Consider the following 20,242-nt stretch of genomic DNA (forward strand, 5'->3'; position numbering starts at 1 on the left):
TATTGATTTATAATGCCATATAGAGTCACAGAGCTGTAAAGGTATACGGCACGGAAACAGACCCTTCAGTCTAACTCGTCCATGCCAACCAGATATGCCAACTCAATCTAGTCCCACCTGTCAGTACCCGGACCATATCCCTCCAAACCCTTCCTATTCATATACTCATCCAAATGCTTTTTAAATGTTGCAATTGTACTCGCCTCCAACACTTCCACTGACAGCTCATACCACAAATGCACCACCCTTTGCATGAAAATATTGCCCCTTAGGTCTCTTTTATATCTTTCCTCTCTCACCCTAAATCTATGCCCTCTGGTTCTGGAGTCCCCACCCCAGAGAATAGACTTTGTCTATTTACCTTATCCATGCCCCTCATAATTTTATAAACCTCTATATGGTCACCCCTCAGCCTCCGACGCTCCAGGGAAAACAGCCCTATCCTATTCAACCTCTCCTTGTAGCTCAAATCCTCCAACCCTGGCAACATCCTTGTAAATCTTTTCTGAACTCTTTCAAGTTTCACAACATCTTTCTGATAGGAAGGAGACCTGAATTGCATGCAATATTCCAAAAGTGGCCTAACCAATGTCCTGTACAGCCGCAACATGACCTCCCAACTCCTGTACTCAATACTCTGATCAAGAAAGGGAAGCATACCAAACACCTTCTTCACTATCCTATCTATCAGTGACTCTACTTTCAAGGAGATATGAACCTGCACTCCAAGGTTTCTTTGTTCAGAAACACTCCCTAGGACATCACCATTAAGTACATGAGTTCTGCTAAGATTTGCTTTCCCAAAATGCAGCACCTCGCATTTATCTGAATTAAACTCCATCTGCCACTCCTCAGCCCATTCACCGAGTTGATCAAGATCCCACTGTAATCTGAGGCAACCTTCTTTACTGCCCACTACACCTCCAATTTTGGTGTCATCTGCAAACTAACTAACTATACCTCTTAAGCTCACATCTAAATCATTTGTATAAATGACGAAAAGTAGTGGACCCAGCACCAATCCCTGTGGCACTCCACTGGTCACAGGCCTCCAGTCTGTAAAGCAAACATCCACTACTACCCTCTGTCTTCTACCTTTCAGCCAATTCTGTATACAAATGGCTAGTTCTCCCTGTATTCCATGAGATCTAACGTTGCTAACCAGTCTCCCATGGGGAACCTTGTCAAACACTTACTGAAGTCCATATAGATCACATCTATCACTCTGCCCTCATCAATCTTCTTTGTTACTTCTTCAAAGAACTCAATCAAGATGGTGAGTCGTGATTTCACATGTGGAAAGTAGCGTTGACTATCCATAATCAGTCCTTGCCTTTCCAAATACACCTATATCCTGTCCCTCAGGATTTCCTCCAACAACTTGCCCACCACTGAAGTCAGGCTCACCGGTCTATAGTTCCCTGGCTTGTCTTTACCACCCTTCTTAAACAGTGGCACCACTTTAGCCAACCTCCAGTCTTCCAGCACCTCACCTGTGATTATCGATGATACAAATATCTCAGCAAGAGGCCCAGCAATCACTTCTCTAGCTTCCCACAGAGTTATAATGTACACCTGATCAGGTCCTGGGGATGTATCCATGTTTTTGCATTTCAGAACATCCAGCACTTCCTCCTCTGTAATATGGACATTTTTCAAGATGTCACCATCTATTTCCCTACAGTCTATAAATTCCATGTCCTTTTCCACAGTAAACAATGATACAAAATACTCGTTTACGATCTCCCCCATCTCCTGTGGCTTCATACAAAGGCTGCCTTGCTGATCTTTGAGGGGCCCTATTCTCTCCCTAGTTACCCTTTTGTACTTAATGTATTTGTAAAAGTCCTTTGGATTCTCCTTAACTCTATTTTCCAAAGATAACTCATGTCCCCTTTTTGTCCCTCCTAATTTTCCTCTTAAGTATACTCCAACTGCCTTTGTACTCTTTAAAAGATTCACTTGGTCTATCCTGTCTATACCTGACATATGCTTCCTTCTTTTTCTTAACCAAACCTTCAATTTCTCTAGTCATCCATCATTCTCGATGCTTACCAGCCTTTCCTTTCAACTGAACAGGAATATACTGTCTCTGCTGTCTCGTTATATAATTTCTGAAGACTTTCCATTTTGCAGCTGTCCCTTTACCTGCGAACATCTGCCCCCAATCAGCTTTTGAAAGTTCTCGTTTAATACCGTCAAAATTGGCCTTTCTCCAATTTAGAACTTCAACTTTGAGATCTGGCCTATCCTTTTCTATCGCTATTTTAAAACAAATAGAATTATGGTCGCTGGCCCCAAAGCGCTCCCCCACTGACACCTCAGTCACATGCCCTGCCTTATCTCCAAAGGGTAAGTCAGGTTTTTCACCTTTTCATACATCCACATACTGAATCAGAAACCAAAAGAGAAAATGCTGGAAAATCTCAGCAAATAACTTCCCTGGATGTATTTCCAGTAATATTCTCCCTCAGTAAAGCTGTAATGCTATCTCTTATCAAAAATGCCACTCCCCCTCCTCTCTTGCCTTCTATTCTGTCCTTCCTGTAGCATTTGTATCCTGGAACATTAAGCTGCCAGTCCTGCCCATCCCTGAGCCATGCTTCTGTAATTGTTATGATATCCCAGTTCTCATGTTCCTAACCATGCCCTGAGTTTATCTGCTTTCCCTGTTAGGCCCCTTGCATTGAAATAAGTGCAGTTTAATTTATCATTCCTACCTTGCTTTCTGCATTGTCCCTGCCTGCCTGACTGTCTGGCTTACTTCTTTTTTCAACTGTACCAGTTTCAGGTTGATCTCTTTCCTCACTATCTCCATGGGTCCCGCTCCCCCCACCTTACTAGTTTAAATCATCCTGGGCAGTTCTAGCAAATTTCCCTGCCAGTATATTAGTCCCCTTCCAATTTAGGTGCAATCCGTCCTTCTTGTCCAGGTCACTTCTACTCCAAAAGAGATTCCAATGATCCAAAAATGTGAATCCTTCTCCCATACACCAGCTCCTCAGCCATGCATTCATCTACTCTATCTTCCTATTCATTGCCCTCACTTGCTCATAGCACTGGGAGTAATCCAGATATTACGACTCTCGAGGACCTCCTTTTTAAATTCCTGCCTAATTCTCCCTTGAAAATCTCAACCTTTTCCCTTCCTATGTCATTGGTTCCAATGTATACAATGACCTCCTGCTGGTCCTTCTCCCCCTTAAGAACATTCTGCACCCTCTCTGAGACATCCTTGATCCTGGCACCAGGAAAGCAACACACCGTTCTGCTTTTTCGCTGCTGGTCACAGAAACATCTGTTGTACCTCAGACGAGAGAGTCCCTTAACACAATTGATCTCTTGGAACCCGACTTTCCCCTCGTTGCATTAGAGCCAGTCTCAATACCAGAAACTTGGCTGTTCATGCTACATTCCCCCGAGAATCCATCATCCCCTACATTTTACAAAACAGAGTACTTGTTTGAAATGGGGATAGTCACAGAAGACTCCTGCACTAGCTGCCTACCTCTCTTACCTTCCCTGGAGTTAACCCATCTGTGACTGTATCTGTGACTTTTCCCCCTTCCTATAACTGCATCTATCACATCCCCTTGCTGTTGTAAATTCTTCATTGTCTCTGACTGTTGCTCCAACTGATCCATTTGATCTGATAGGATTCACATCCAACAGCATTTATTACAGATATAATCCTTGATAACACGTGAACTCTCCCACATCGACAAGAAATAGCATATCACTTCACTAAGGGCTATTTTTACTTCTTTCAATCTGCAGACCCAGAAAATAGTCACATCTTATTCCTCTAGAAAACAGTGTTCCAGGTTAACTTAATAATTATGGCTTTTATTTTTAAGTTTAATCAAGAGACATATCTCAATAAAATATATAATCAAGAAAGAACTCACTTTATTCACTACTGCAGACTTATTGTAAGGCTACGCATAAAAACATTCACTTATCTGTTTCTGTGCTGTGACCATTTCCGAAAAAGTTTCTCAAGATTAGTTGTGAATTTTACTGTTTGTTAATTTTCCCAGACATACTTCAATGTCCAGCGATACATGAATTCAAACAGCAAAGGCAGCAGCTGTGCAGGTTCACTGCTGTGTCAATTAGCAATGTGGATTTCTTTCTCTCTCTCTCTCACTCTCTCTTTCTGTCTCTCTCTTTCTTCTGCACTGTCCTCACCATGTGTTTCCTTTCTCTGTCCCTCTCCCTTATAAAAATGCCGTTGTTTTGACTGTTTATTTTCTTCAAAGTTCCAAAACAATGTAACAGCATATAAAACACGAATTGCTGCTCCTGGAATCCGAGGAAGTCACCTCCAACACCTAAAATAACCCCAAAAAGAAGCAGCCTGTTACAGCCAGAAATTTTTTTCCCGTCCTTGGATTACCCAGACTCTATGCATCATATACAGTGAAGAGTTACTATCTGATAGTGAGAGTTTCGAGTAAGCTTTAACTTTGTTGAAATAGTAATGGTTTGCAATAAAGATGAGTGGAGTTTCTACATTGATTACTGAGATAGGTTGTTATTCAGCATCTTTCAGTTGTTTTTCCAAATATTTTTATACCCAAAAAGAATAAGGGGTCCAAAAGTAATGCAAGATTTGAATTAATCTCCCAAAACAGGTGCCTGAGATCTCTTAATGCAGGTGTGTTAGGCCCCAGAAACAATAACAGAAATTGCTGGAAAAGCTCAGCAGTTCTGGCAGTAACTATGGAGAGAAATCAGTGTAAACATTTCAGGTCAAAAGTGACCATTCCTCAGAATTGGAGGGCCACTTGACCTGAAATGTTAACTCTGATTTCTCTCCACTGATGCTGCCAGACATGCTGAGCTTTTCCAACAATTTTGGTTTTTGTTTCTGATTTGCAGCATCTGCAGGCCATTCAGTGTTGTCGAGTTCCAGGCCTATCATTAGTAATTTTCTAGGAGAAAGTGAGGACTGCAGATGCTGGAGACAGAGCTAAAAAATGTGTTGCTGGAAAAGCGCAGCAGGTCAGGCAGCATCCAAGGAGCAGGAGAATCGACGTTTCGGACATGGGCCCTTCTTCAGGAAGCCATTCCTGATGAAGGGTTTTGCCTGAAACTTCGATTCTCCTCCTCCTTGGATGCTGCCTGACCTGCTGCGCTTTTCCAGCACCACATTTTGAGCTATCATCAGTAGTTATCTTACAATTCCATTCTAACTCTTCTTCACAAAAAAAACAATTCATATTTTATTTCCTTACAGATATTAAAGAGATGTGGTTGAAGATTTCTCCTAGTTATTTGTTTGTAGCATCGTGTGTGTAGTTACTCTGATCTCGATTGGCAGTAGACTTGCAAATTACTTTTTCACTTGAAAAATCTCTCTTCTTTATTTTGTCGGTTATTCGAGTCTTATTCTTTTTATATTGACATCATTTTAAAGCTATTTTGAAATCAAAGAAAACATTATGATCATATAGCTTTAGCCTTGCTTGTTCATGTGGACCAGAAAGACATTCAAGTTAACTGTTTTCCGTTTCTGTGCAACAGCGATATCTTGACATGAAACAACACACCACATTAATGGACCTTAGGATGATGGTGCTGCCTCAAACAGGGAAAATAACCTTATTGCTTGATTCAAATAAATCCATTTTACTGGCGGCATTGAATAGCATGCATTTGATAAGGTTCCCCATGGCAGGCTCATTCATAAAGTCAGGAAGTATGGGATGCAGGGAAATTTGGCTATCTGGATTCAGAATTGGCTGGCTGATAGAAGGCAGAGAGTGGTTGTAGATGGAAAATATTCTGCCTGGAGGACATTTTTTAGATTAGATTACTTACAGTGTGGAAACAGGCCCTTCAGCCCAACAAGCCCACACCGACCCGCCGAAGCGCAACCCACCCATACCCCTTACCTAACACTATGGGCAATTTAGCATGGCCAATTCACCTGACCCGCACATCTTTGGACTGTGGGAGGAAACCGGAACACCCGGAGGAAACCCACGCAGACACGGGGAGAACATGCAAACTCCACACAGTCAGTCACCTGAGGCAGGAATTGAACCCAGATCCCTGGCGCTGTGAGGCAGCAGTGCTAACCACTGTGCCACCGTGCTGCCCAGTGTTGAGTGGAGTCCCACAGGGCTCTGTTCGTGGGCCTGTGCTCATTGTAGTTTTTAAAAAGGACTTGGATGAGGAGGTTGAGGGGCGGGTTAGTAAATTTGCAGATGACACAAAGGTTGGAGGTGGCATCAACAATATAGGGGGCTACTGCAGGCTGTAGCGTGACATATACAGGAAGCAGAGCTGGGCTGAGAAATGGCAGATGGAGTTCAACCTGGATAAATGTCAAGTGATGCATTTTGGAAGGTCGAGCTCGAATGCTGAATATAGGATTAAAGACAGGATTCTTGGCAGTGTGGTGGACCAGAGGGACCTGGGTGTGCAAGTACATAGATCCCTCAAAGTTGCCACCCAAGTGGATGTGGTTAAGAAACCATATGGTGTTTTGGCTTTCATTAACAGGGGTATCGAGTTTAAGAACAGTGAGGTTTTGCTGCACCTCTACAAGTCCCTGGTGAGACTACACTTGGAATATTGTGTCCGGTTCTGGTCACCCTACTATAGGAAAAGGCTTTGGAGAGGGTGCAAAGAAGGTTTACCAGGATGCTGCCTGGACTGGAAGGCTTGCCTTATGAAGAAAGGTTGAATAAGCTCAGCCGTTTCTCTCTGGAGAAAAGGAGGAAGAGAGGAGACCTGATCGAGGTGCACAAGATAATAAGAGGAATAGATAGAATCAGTAGCCAGAGACTTTTCCCTGGGGCAGGATTGATTGGTACGAGAAGTCATAGTTTGAAGATATTAGGAGGAAGGTATTAAGGAGACATTAGAGGTAGGTTCTTTACGCAGAGAGTTGTGAATGCATGGAATGCATTGCCAGTTGAGATGGTAGAAGCAAGATCATTGGGGACATTTAAGTGACTGCTGGACATGCACATGGATAGCAGTGAGTTGAGGGATGCGTAGGTTAAGTTACTATATTTTACATTAGGATTAAGTCTCAGCACAAGATTGTGGGCCTAAGGGCCTGTTCTGTGCTGTACTGTTCTAAGTTCTATATTCTATGTCCTATGTTCTATGTTCTAACTCAGAGATTTCCAAGCAGAGGGTGTCCAACCTTACGGGATGATGGAACAGATCCTGAAGGTCATTGGATATTTAACTCGGCTGCCCACACAATCTCTCAAAAAGTCTGGTTATAGATTTTTTTTTCTGTTAGGTGTAATTGCTGTATTTCTGCCCCATACATAATTTATATCTTGATATATAAACATTCCTGCCTTTACAGCACATTTGGATTTACTTGGGTATGGAAAGCTGGGAGGTCCACTGTGGGCAGAATATTATGGGGAGCCCCACAGTCAAAGAAAATTTGAAAAGTACAGTGCAGTTTGAAAACCATTGAACTCAAAGAGCTCTGACATTTGTACAAAATCCAATAGTTGAAGTTTTGTAAGCTATTATTTCCTCTCTAAGCCTAATTTATTTTATTGTAAAAATTCATATAATTTGATTTGTGAAGTTTATAATTTCATCAACTACAGAAAAGTTTGGGAGTTTTTCTCCTGGATTCAGATTCTTTTCTAAAATGATCAAACTTTATTTAGTGCATTCTCAAATTGGCAAAATGTTGCCAGATGCATCTAATCACAGAAGCTGTCCTCAATTACAGTTTATTACTGCCAGAAATTTCAGCTGGTGAATTCTATGCCTCTATGACTCTATTTTGTGAGAGAGACATAGAGGCAGAGAGATGTATAGCACAGAAGCAGACCCTTCGATCCTACCCGCCCGTGCCAACTAGATGTCTTAACCTAATCTAGTCCCAATTTCCAGCACCTGGCCCAAAGCCCTCTAAACCCTTCCAATTCATATACCCATCCACCCTTTTAAATGTCGTAATTGTACCAGACTCCACCATTTCCTCTGGCAGCTCATTCCATATACGCACCACCCTCTGTGTGAAAAGGTTGCCCCTTAGGTCACTTTTAAATCTTCCCTCTCTCACCCTAAACTTATGCCCTCTAGTTCTGGAGTCCCCCAGCCAAGGAAAACGGCCTTGCCTATTTACCCTATCTATGCACCCTCAAGATTTTATAGACCTCTATAAGGTCATCCCTCAGCCTCCGACACTCCAGGGAAAACAGCTGCTCTCTATAGCTCAAAACATCCTAGTAAATCTTTTTGTTATGATAGGGATAGAAAGAAAAGCAGAAATTGCTGAAAAAGTTCAGCAGGTCTGGAGCATCTGTGAAGAGAAATCAACGTTAATGGTAACTCGGGCAGTTCTGAGGAAGGTCACTCAACCTGAAACATTAACTTTGATCTCTTTTCACAGATGGTGCCAGACCAGTTGATCTTTACCAGCAACTTCCATTTTTGTTTCTGATTTACAGCATCTGCAGTTCTTTCAGGTTTTATGATGATAAAGGACAGCTTTGGTTGGCTGAGAATTTAAGGTTTATTTCAGCTTTTGGAATTGAACTGGAGACTTGAAGGTCTCAAAATTCAACTTTGCATGAACGCCTTACTTGGTGCCTCAACAAACAACTGTGATGCGTGCAGACATTGCTGGCTGTGTGGAGAGGGTAGATTGTGACATCAATCAGGAAGTAATGTGGATTTGACAACAGTAGTGCAACTTTGGAGCTGGACTCTCTAGCTAAATCCCCCTCTTTAACTCACATAACTTGATACAGGTCCAGCAGCAATAAATCACCAGCTCGCCACATAATGCATATAAAAATCAAAATAAAATCGGCTTCATGCAATTTTCTAGTTTCTATCTTGCGTGTTTCCTTTGTATGTCCCAGTTCTCTTAAGCAATGCTATTCCAGAGGTTATACTGGGATGCTGCTGAATATCAGTTAGGAAGGCTGTAGATAGTCTTGTAGGATTGCTGCCTGACAATGATTTCGCTGCTCGTTGGATGCTGCCTGAACGGCTGTGCTCTTCCAGCACCACCGATCCGGTAACTTCTCTGCGTACTTACCCACAGTTTGCGCTGGGTTAGTTGACCGTGTATAAGTGTGCTGCTGAGTTGGCAATGGTGGAGATTCATCCTGAGCCAGCAGTTTTGTGTTCCACAGGGGGCCACTACCAACTCCTCAGGGCAATGCCTCTCTCATCCAAACAGTGTGCTGGATGACGGATGACTGGCAATCTCCTGTGAACATCACCATTTGCGGTTGTGATAAGCAGCAGTCCAAGCTTGCACTGCAGCAAGCTAAACTTTCATTACGTCAGCCTTATCTTCCACTGCAGCATTCAGGTGACTTGTGCAGCTATGAGAGCTGAAGCATTGACCATCAGATTCTACATTATGGTTGTATCAAGAAGTGCCCATATCATGTGGGCTATCAAATATCCTTTGAAAGCATGAGCTCCAAAACTGTGAGGTCTGAACATGGTGGGTGACTGTGCAGACAGCGTTTGTGCTATCCTGGAGATCACTGAAAGGAAAGCCATATATGCTGATATTATTGGAGACATAGTTCAATCACAAGGAGAACACTGTGGTGAAAATTCAACAGATGTACGTGGACAAAATATCAACGATGAGCTTGGTAATTTGAAAGAGGAACTAACTTGTGACAGACTAGTTGTTGGAATAATGGAGATTTCATTACCAGATAATTTACTTTTCCGATAAGTCTTGACATGGTGAAGGTGATTCCATTAAAATAAATGAGCCGAGATCAGTCATCAGAGTAGAGTGAGAGACAGCTTAAATCCCAACGTAACAAATACAGCTGGATTTATTATGAATTTTTAAAAAAAGGAAAATTGAGAGAAAGATACAAATGCAGTATGCAAATTTAAAAATAGCAGCAGCCCTGATTAATTCATGCCAGACCTTTTTGACATTTTTTGACATCATTTTCTCTCAACTGCTTTAATTCACTCTGGCAAACAATATATCAGGTGTCTCCTGGGTGAATCAGCATTTAAATGCAATCTTTCAGGTATCAGTGGATATGAATTATATCGAAGAGCTATAAATTAATGGCTCATATTATCAATACATCATTGTCATTAATTGGCATTAAAATGCAAAATCATAGAACTTCACATCTCAGGTTAATTGTCATATGATTCCCTTTAGTACATTTAGCAGGTGGAATAAGACACTAGCTCCTTGCAATGAGAAACTTCAGATTGACAGTAACCTTCACCACTTTCTACAGTCCATAGATTTGGTGGACATGTATCTTAGGAATTCTAGTCTATTCTTACTTTTTGTGGATTTTTGATATGTAAGTATGATTTGACAACTTTTTGATGATTTCTTAACAATAATTTTATATAAGCGTCAATCTTGGATTACAAAATAGTGATCATTACATTATTGCAATATTATAGGATATCGGATAATTAAAAGTGTTATAGGTAATCGGATAATTAATTAAAAGTGTTCCGCCTCAGAACACTTCAACCCCAGGGCATCAATGTGGACTTCAACAGCTTCCTCATTTCCCCTTCCCCCACCTCATCCTAGTTTCAAACTTCCAGCTCAGCACTGTCCCCATGACTTGTCCGGACTTGTCCTACCTGCCTATCTTCTTTTCCACCTATCCACTCCACCCTCTCCTCCCTGACCTATCACCTTCCTCTCCTCCCCACTCACCCATTGTACTCTATGCTACTCTCTCCCCACCCCACCCCCCTCTAGCTTATCTCTCCACGCTTCAGGCTCACTGCCTTTATTCCTGATGAAGGGCTTTTGCCCGAAATGTCGATTTCGCTGCTCGTTGGATGCTGCCTGAACTGCTGTGCTCTTCCAGCACCACTGATCCAGAATCTGGTTTCCAGCATCTGCAGTCATTATTTTTACCTGGATAATTAAAATAGTCAATTCCTCAATGGACAATGTGTATGGGATAAAGGTTCAGTGCAATATCCTCTTTAAAAGTTTTATTACTTGTATACATTAAGGCACACATCTTCAAACTTGCTTAGTTTTCAAATGACTTTGCAACAGACTTCCAGATTGCAACCTGCCTGCTTCTAATCGTTATTTTCTACTGTCTCTTATTCTGACTGCATGTGACCACTAATAATATTGCTTGGGAAGCATTATTATTTCCTTATTTTCATTGTTTAGTGTATAAGATTTCAATAATTATACAAGTAATTTCCATGGAGTTTTGTAAGTATTGAAACACATATGAGCGCATGAGATTAAACTTGTGAACAAATATGCTTTCAAAACTGCATCACTAAAACAAAAATTAATTCATGATCTCAATTGTGGACTTTGGTATTTTTTTTCATAATTATTTATTAGATTTGGGTTTGCACGAGACATTTGCAAATTGGCCTGTATAGACTTACTAACCTGATTGAGACATAGGATCAAAGAGTCATACCACATGGAAACAAACCCTTCAGCCCAACTCGCTAGTTTCCTGAACTAAATTAGTGTCGCTTGCCCGTGTCTAGCCCATAACCCTCCACGGAGAAAATGAGGACTGCAGATGTTGGAGTGTCAGAGTCGAAAAGCGTGGCGCTGGATAAGCACAGCAGGTCAGGCATCATCCGAGGAGTAGGAGAATCGACGTTTCCTGATAAAGGAGGAGAAAGTGAGGACTGCAGATGCTGGAGATCAGAGCTGAAAATGTGTTGCTGGAAAAGCGCAGCAGATCAGGCAGCATCCAAGAAGCAGGAGAATCGACGTTTCGGGCATGAGCCCTTCCTCAGGATTCCTGAGGAAGGGCTCATGCCCAAAACGTCGATTCTCCTGTTCCTTGGATGCTGCCTGACCTGCTGCGCTTTTCCAGCAACACATTTTTGTTTCCTGATAAAGTGCTTGTACTGTGCTGTAACATTCTACATTCTATATGGCAACATTTTTGTGTCTTTTCCAGGTCAAACTCACTCTTACAATAACACCCAGCACCTGCTGCAGCCAGAATTCACCTGCCCTTGAAGACAACTGTAGAGAAGAAGGTCTAAAGAAACATGGATGTTAACCACTGATCCTATCACATCCTGACCTTCTCACACTGAGGGAATGAGATGTTGCATTTCACATGCATGACATTACCAGAATTGTCACTGGGGTAAAACCTCATTGTCAAATAAATAGGACATTACACAGAGGTCCTCTTAAAAAAGCTCTCTTTTCTTGCCTACTATCAATATGATAAAAATGACTGGAGTGCTACAGAATATAGTTTCCCCTTTCTGTGAACAGGCATACCCTATAGTTACAATGTCAAAGACACCATTGGTAATTTTCTGAAGAAATTTTAGATTGTGGATTTTGCACCTTAAAAGATACAACAGTTGGTGAGTTTAATCTCATTTGCTTATAATTTACTGAATGCAGTTACAAGAGCATTGTGTAGTGTAGTACCAAATGTAGCAAAACCAGTGTGCAGGAAAATGATGCAATGCAATAGTGATTAGATTAGATTACTTACAGTGTGGAAACAGGCCTTTCGGCCCAACAAGTCCACACCGACCTGCCGAAGTGCAACCCACCCATACCCCTACATTTACCCCTTACCTAACACTACGGGCAATTTAGCATGGCCAATTCACCTGACCTGCACATCTTTGGACTGTGGGAGGAAACCGGAGCACCCAGAGGAAACTCACGCAGACACGGGGAGAACGTGCAAACTCCACACAGTCAGTCGCCTGAGTCGGGAATTGAACCGGGTCTCAGGCACTGTGAGGCAGCAGTGCTAACTACTGTGCCACCATGCCACCCATTGGTACCTGCTAAGTGTATGTTGAAATGTTGTGATTTGCGATATTCTTTAATAGAACATTAATGCTCTTTTGATTGTGTTTGCTAAAATCCCTTCAGCGATTTAACTGGGCTATCTCATATTTGCCTGAGGCTCTTTATATGTGGCCGCAAGAGACCCGGCGAGAATTAGCGTGTTTAGAAAGTGCTGCCATTTTACCACATCACTGATATACTGTTTTGACCTGCTGGCTAATATTGAACTTTTTAAAGTCGGCAGCTACATGTAACAGCAGCAAACTAACAAGAATCTATTGAAAGAGCAAGTGTGATAGAGGACACAATTACGTAAATTGCACTATGTGCATATTCTTGAACGTTGCAGCATTCACCAGCAGAAATCAATATAACTTTACAAACATTGAAATGATCTGTGACCATGGTCAAACAATCCTTCTTGGTTTCCCGCAAAGTCCATAAAGGAATCAAATGTTCATTGCCTATACCAGGTAGAATGCACAGTCAACAGTGTATACCTGCTGGGATTGCAGGCAGTATGGTGGCTCAGTGGTCAGCACTGCTGCCTCACGGTACCAGAGTCTCAAGTTCAATTCCCAACATTGGGTGATTGTCTGTGTGGAGCTTTCACATTCTTTCAGTGTCAGTTTCCACCCATGGTCATAAAGATGTGCAGGTCAGGTGGATTGGCCATGCTAAATTGCCTCATAGTGTCCTGGATTGTGGAGTGGAATGGTCATCAAAAGGGTTGATGCACCGAATGGTCTTCTTCTGTGCTATGGGGATTCAATGGCCTGGTATGGCAGGACAACTACAAACATGAGATTTTATAAGTTATGGAAGTGGTCATGAAACTATTCTGAGTGTACCTAACACGGGGCCTGGGTGGCTACTATAGATTAAAGTAAACCAAGTGCTGTTTTACTGAGAGAGTTTGTACAGTGTTTCAGTGTGGAATAATGGCAGCAGGATACGTGCTTACAATAGTTATGATTTCCACCTGATGAAGGAGCAGCGCTCCAAAAGCTAGTGCTTCCAAATAAACTTGTTGCACTGTAACCTGGTGTGGTGTGATTTTTAACCTTACAATAGTTAGATAGCTAGTCTCTAAAGTCTCAGGAAGGTACTGAAAAGACGTGGTCAAACAGTTATGTTTTAAACTGTTCAATTACCTCCAAGATAAGAGTTGGAGTCTCATGAATAGCTAGTCAGCATTGCTGCTTGCACAGTGGTTAGCACTGCTGCCTCACCGTACCAGAGACCCCGGTTCAATTCCTGCCTCAGGCAACCGTCTGTGTGGAGTTTGCACATTATCCCCGTGTTTGCGTGGGTTTCCTCCGGGTGCTCCGGTTTCCTCCCACAGTCCATAAATGTGCAGGTTAGGCGAATTGGCCATGCTAAATTGCCTGTAGTGTTAGGTGAAGGGGTAAATGTAGGGGAATGGGTCTGGGTGGGTTGCTCTTCAGAGGGCTGGTGTGGACTTGTTGGGCCAGAGGGCCTGTTTCCACACTGTAAGTAATCTAAACTAATCTAAAGCACAATGCTCATATGGTTCATATCAGCATGAGTGGGTTTTTAAGATATTCCTGAAAAACTACCAGATATATCAGAAATTACTTGGATATTGGAATGTGAGAGACAGCGGCTACAGGCTGAAAATCCCTCTGAATCACTGCACAGGAAAACATGCTTGAGCTCATGCTTAGATGAAAAATGTGTTGCTGGAAAAGCGCAGCAGGTCAGGCAGCATCCAAGGAGAAGGAGAATTGACGTTTCAGGTATAAGCCCTTCTTCAGGAATGAGGAAAGTGTGCCAAGCAGGCTAAGATGAAAGGTAGGGAGGAGGGACTTGGGGGAGGGGCGTTGGGAATGCAATAGGTGGAAGGAGGTTAAGGTGAGGGTGATAGGCTGGAGAGGGGGTGGGGGTGGAGAGGTCAGGAAGAAGATTGCAGGTCAAGAAGGCGGTGCTGAGTCCGAGGGTTGGGACTGAGATAAGGTGGGGGGAGGGGAAATGAGGAAGCTGGAAAAATCTGCATTCATCCCTTGTGGTTGGAGGGTTCCTAGTTGGAAGATGAGGCGCTCTTCCTCCAGCCATCGTGTTGCCATGGTCTGCCATGTCCTTGGTGGAGTGGGAGGGGAAGTTAAAGTTCAACCACAGGGCGGTTGGGTTGGTTGGTCCGGGTGTCCCAGAGGTGTTCTCTGAAACATTCCACAAATAGGCGGCCTGTCTCCCCAATGAATAGGAGGCCACATCGGGTGCAGCGGGTGACCCCACCACCAAGGACATATTTCCCTCCCCTCCACTATCAACATTCCGGAAAGACTACTCCTTCCGCGACTCCTTCGTCAGGTCGACTCCCCCACCAACCCATCCTCCACTCCCGGCACCTTCCCCTGCAACCGCAAGAAATGCAAAACGTGAGCCCACACCTCTCCCCTCACGTCCCTCCAAGGCCCCAAGGGATCCTTCCATATCCGTCACAAATTCACTTGCACCTCCACACACATCATTTACTGTGTCCGTTGCACCCGATGTGGCCTCCTATACATTGGGGAGACAGGCCGCCTACTTGTGGAACGTTTCAGAGAACACCTCTGGGACACCCGCCCCGTGACGGAACACTTTAACTCCCCCTCCCACTCCACCAAGGACATGTAGGTCCTAGGCCTCCTCCATCACCAGACCATAACAACATGACGGCTGGAGGAAGAGCGCCTCATCTTCCACCTAGGAACCCTCCAACCACAAGGGATGAATGCAGATTTTTCCAGCTTCCTCATTTCCTCTCCCCCCACATTATCTCAGTCCCAACCCTCGGACTCAGCACCGCCTTCTTGACCTGCAATCTTCTTCCCGACCTCACCGTCCCCACCCCCACTCCGGCCTATCACCCTCACCTTAACCTCCTTCCACCTATCGCATTCCCAATGCCCCTCCCCCAAGTCCCTCCTCCCTACCTTTTATCTTAGCCTGCTTGGCACACCTTCCTCATTCCTGAAGAAGGATTTATGCCTGAAATGTCGATTCTCCTGCTCCTTGGATGCTGCCTGACCTGCTGCACTTTTCCAGCAGCACATTTTCAGCTCTGATCTCCAGCATCTGCAGTCCTCACTTTCTCCTCATGCCTAGATGGAAAAGAAGAAATTTATAAAGAATTATAATCCTACTGGAACACTCACTGAGCTTGGCTGGAGAAAGACCCTCCTACAAAAACAAAAAATCCCACTGTGTTGGACAGTTTTAGCGTTCAAAATTGGAAAGGCAAGTGCTCAGAATCACCTTGCACTGGGTCTGGGAAAATACAATGATGAAATAAGGAACAGTATGTAAGGTGCATCTGTGAAGTAGGGGCGATGATTGCACAATGGTATACATGAGACGCGGACTCTGCAAGGCCACAGGATACACAGATAGCTCAGGAATCTTTGTACCATCTTAATTGCATGGACATTGTCCAATGTCTATGAAGAGCAAAAGGACAGTTGATTAATTGATGCTAACAGGCAGCTGCAGAGAGAGGAAGCAAGAGGGATTGGTGTTCATAGCCTTACCCTAATACAATAACTGGGCTGAAAATTTCACTCCTGCAGCTTCGTGATGATGCGAAGGTGCTGGTGTTGGACCGGAGTGGACAGAGTTAAAAATCACACAACACCAGGATATCATCCAACAGGTTTACTTGGTAGCACTAGCTTTCGGAGTGCTGCTCCTTCATCAGGTGGTTGTGACATCCCATGTTAAGTCTAGGTGTGGATCAGGAGGTGGCTGTGACCTTGAGGATTTATGCTTCATGAGCACTCTAGGCTTCAGCAACTGACATTGTCAACATTAGGCAACTTGCTTTTTATGTAATTGTGTCACAAAGGTGTACACATTTATCATCAACACAACAAAAATCACACAACACTGGGTTACAGTCCAACAGGTTGATTTGGAAGAATTAGCTTTCGAAGCAGCGCTCCAAAAGCCAATGCTTCCAAATAAACCGATTGGACAGTAATCTGGTGTTGTGTGATTTTAAACTTATTATCAACAATCATTTAAATTGCAACCTTAACAGGGTCTGAAACAGGAAGACAGGGCTCTCTGGGCTTTACTAGGTTTGTAAACATATCCCAGATACCAAGCATCATTCATTATCTTGAGGCAATGCTTCCACGGTCAAATCAGGAGGCATCCTACACTATAGATCCCAAATAATCTCCAGAACGACTACCCTGCTTTGTATGCCAAGTCATTGAGCTATCTGTGGACGGAGGAGGAGTGAGACAGATTTATCTTGTTAACTGTAGGAACTGTTCAACTCAGTGAGTTTTTTGACTATGTCTTTCTTATTACTCTGCACTAACGTCCTCCCAACATCAGTCCCATTCATTCCACTTTCTTTTGCACTGCATTTAAACTAAGAATCAGATTGGTGATTTTTGCCAAATTATTTTGCCTGGTCAATGAATAGTCATCAAACATAGTTTTAGAATACTCAGGAATGATTGGCGATAAGCCCCTTGTGCTTGTTCTAGCACTCTCCACTGGTGCCTCTGTGTTGTTCCTTATTGTTGACTTAATCAGAAGACGGACATAGGGTTAGAACCAGCCACTCATCCCATTGTGTCTGCTCTGTCATTCAATGAGATCACGGTTGACCTGATATTCCTCAACTCCACTTTCCTGTCTTTTCCTCACAACCCTTGTTTCCCTTAATGATTAAAAATCTGTCTATCTCAGCCTTGGATATACTTCATGGCCCAACCTCTTCAGCCGTCAGTGATAAAGAATTCCATAGATTCGCAACCATCTGGGAGCAGAAATTCATCTCTGTGTGACCCCTTATTCTGAGATTATGCCCTTTGGTCTCACAAGAGGAAACAAGATTTCTGTATTTACTTTATTAAAGCCTCGAAGAATCTTGTTTGTTTCAATAAAGTCTCCACTCATCCTTCTACATTCTAATGAGTACAGGTCCGAGCTACTCAACTTCATTTCATAGGACAGTCCCTCTATACACACGATCAGCCTAGTGAACCTTCTCTGCATTGCCTCCAATGCCAGTATATCTTTCTGAGATAAGAGGTACAGTGGCTCAGTGGTTAGCACTGCTGTCTCACAGTGCCAGGGACCTGGTTTTGATTCCAGCCTCAGACAACTGTCTGTGTGGAGTTTGCACATTCTCCCTCTGTCTGCATGGGTTTGCTTCTTGAGATCCAGTTTCCTCCCACAATCCAAGGGCGTGCAGGTTAGATAAATTGGCCGTGGTAAATTGTCCATTGTGTTCAGGGATGTGTAGGTTTGGTGCATTAGTCAGGGGAAGGATAAAGTAATGGGGTAGGGGGGCTGGGTCTGGGTGGGATACTCTTTGGATTGTCGGTGTGGACTTGTTGGACCAAATGGCCTGTTTCCACACTGAAGGGATCCTATGAAAACTGTTCACAGCTGTGGTCTGATGAGTGCCTTGTACAATTTTAGTAAAACCTTCTAGTTGGAAGGCTGCTATATCTTTCAAAGGAACAGTTGGTGTAGTGATGAATGGTGGCCTTTTGAATCTCACATTGAGAAGGTAATTTCCTGACCCCAGCTGGTCACAAAGTAATCAGCTGCTGAGGGAACCAGCCTTCCTCTAAATAGCCTTAATTCTATCATTGATGCATTCCAGATTTGCCCTGTAGATGATTATCAGTTCAATTACCCCATTCCCTCTCTCACCACCAGTGGGAGACCCATGTGTACCAAATTGATGTACTTCTGGTATTCTGACACAGTTAGGCTCCAAGCAGAGTAAATTCTGCTCCATTATTTCTGCAATAGTGGTATGACATTGTTAAATTTTGACCATTTCTATTTTGTGTGTGTTTTAATGTTAGTATGGAATCAGTTTCCTGCAACGCACACACAGACAGCTGAGCAAAGTTCCAGAGGGAAGCCTTGATTGAGACAATGGCTAATGATGCATGAACCCCCTTTTAACATTATAATATGAGCAGACAGATGGCATTATATATCGTTTACACAAAATATTACACTCATTTCTTCCAGGATGGTTTTGCTGATTGAAATCCAATGTTTCTAGTTCCAATTTTGTTTCACGTTCAACTAAAAAATGAAGATATCTTTTCACATATAATTTTACTGGATGGTTGTCAAACCTGCATTCAGAAAACAAAAGAACTGGAAAGCTGATAAGAATTTGATGAGTTTGGTCACAATTTTTGCAAGCATCCATCATGTTTCACATTAATCTTGATCTTCACAAATCACTCTGACAAAAGCTGTGCACTAGAGTTCAGACATAGCAAATGCAAACATAATTTATTTGTTTCTGTTGCTTGACCAATTAGTTTCAATATAGAGAAATGCTATCAATGAGCCAAAACAAATGATTGTGTGCAATCGCAATCATCCGTCAAACTCAATTTCCTGTACAATTCAGGTCCTCCATAGCTCCGTTATGATGCCTGAGGGGATTCCTTATATGATATGGTTAACTCGGAAAATGCTGCATGCTATTTTCCCTAGTCTTAATGTTACTTTTACAACATGCTGTACATAATGTTCGTACTCTAATAATTAGCACAACTTAATTTTTGGAGTGGAACACAAATAAAACTAAGCTAATTGTAACATAACAGGTAATAAGTGGGTGAGATAATTAGATGCAGTTGGCTTTCAATATAACTTTCTTTTCTCAACTGCAAAGTGGAAAAACACTATTTCCTGCAGGGCATCATATATTCTCTGAGGTGTTTTGAACACTAAACAAAAGCTAAAATTGGTATGCATTTACCAATGTCTCCCATTAAAACATAGAGGTCCACAGCATTAAAACAGCCCCTTCAGCCCATCAAGTCTGCATCCGTCGAAAGAAATACATAGAAACATAAAGGATAGGAGCAGGAGGAAGCCATTCAGCCCATCAGGCCTGCTCTGCCATTTATCATGATCATGGCTGATTGTGCAACTCAATAGCCTAATCCTGCTTTCTCCCCATCACCTATAGCAACATAAAAAGCATTGAACTATTCTAATCCCATTTTGAGCACTTGACCCACAGCCCTGTGTGCCTTGGTATGAAAATAGCATGCAGCATTTTCTGAGTTAACCATATCATATAAGGAATCCCCTCAGGCATCATAACGGAGCTATGGAGGACCTGAATTGTACAGGAAATTGAGTTTGACGGATGATTGAGATTGCACACAATCATTTGTTTTGGCTCATTGATAGCATTTCTCTATATTGAACTCATTGGTCAAGCAACAGAAACAAATAAATTATGTTTGCATTTGCTATGTCTGAACTCTAGTGCACAGCTTTTGTCAGAGTGATTTGTGAAGAGAAAGATTAATGTGGAACATGATGGATGCTTGCAAGTGTATACCTATTACATCTCAAATATTATGACGGTTTCTGCCTCTACTTGTAGACCATGTGTTCTAGATTGTCACCCTTTGGTGAAACTATTTTTCCTTTCACTTCTGCGACCCC

This window comes from Hemiscyllium ocellatum, chromosome 3 (assembly GCF_020745735.1).
Source record: "Hemiscyllium ocellatum isolate sHemOce1 chromosome 3, sHemOce1.pat.X.cur, whole genome shotgun sequence".
NCBI classification, from domain to species: Eukaryota; Metazoa; Chordata; class Chondrichthyes; order Orectolobiformes; family Hemiscylliidae; genus Hemiscyllium; species Hemiscyllium ocellatum.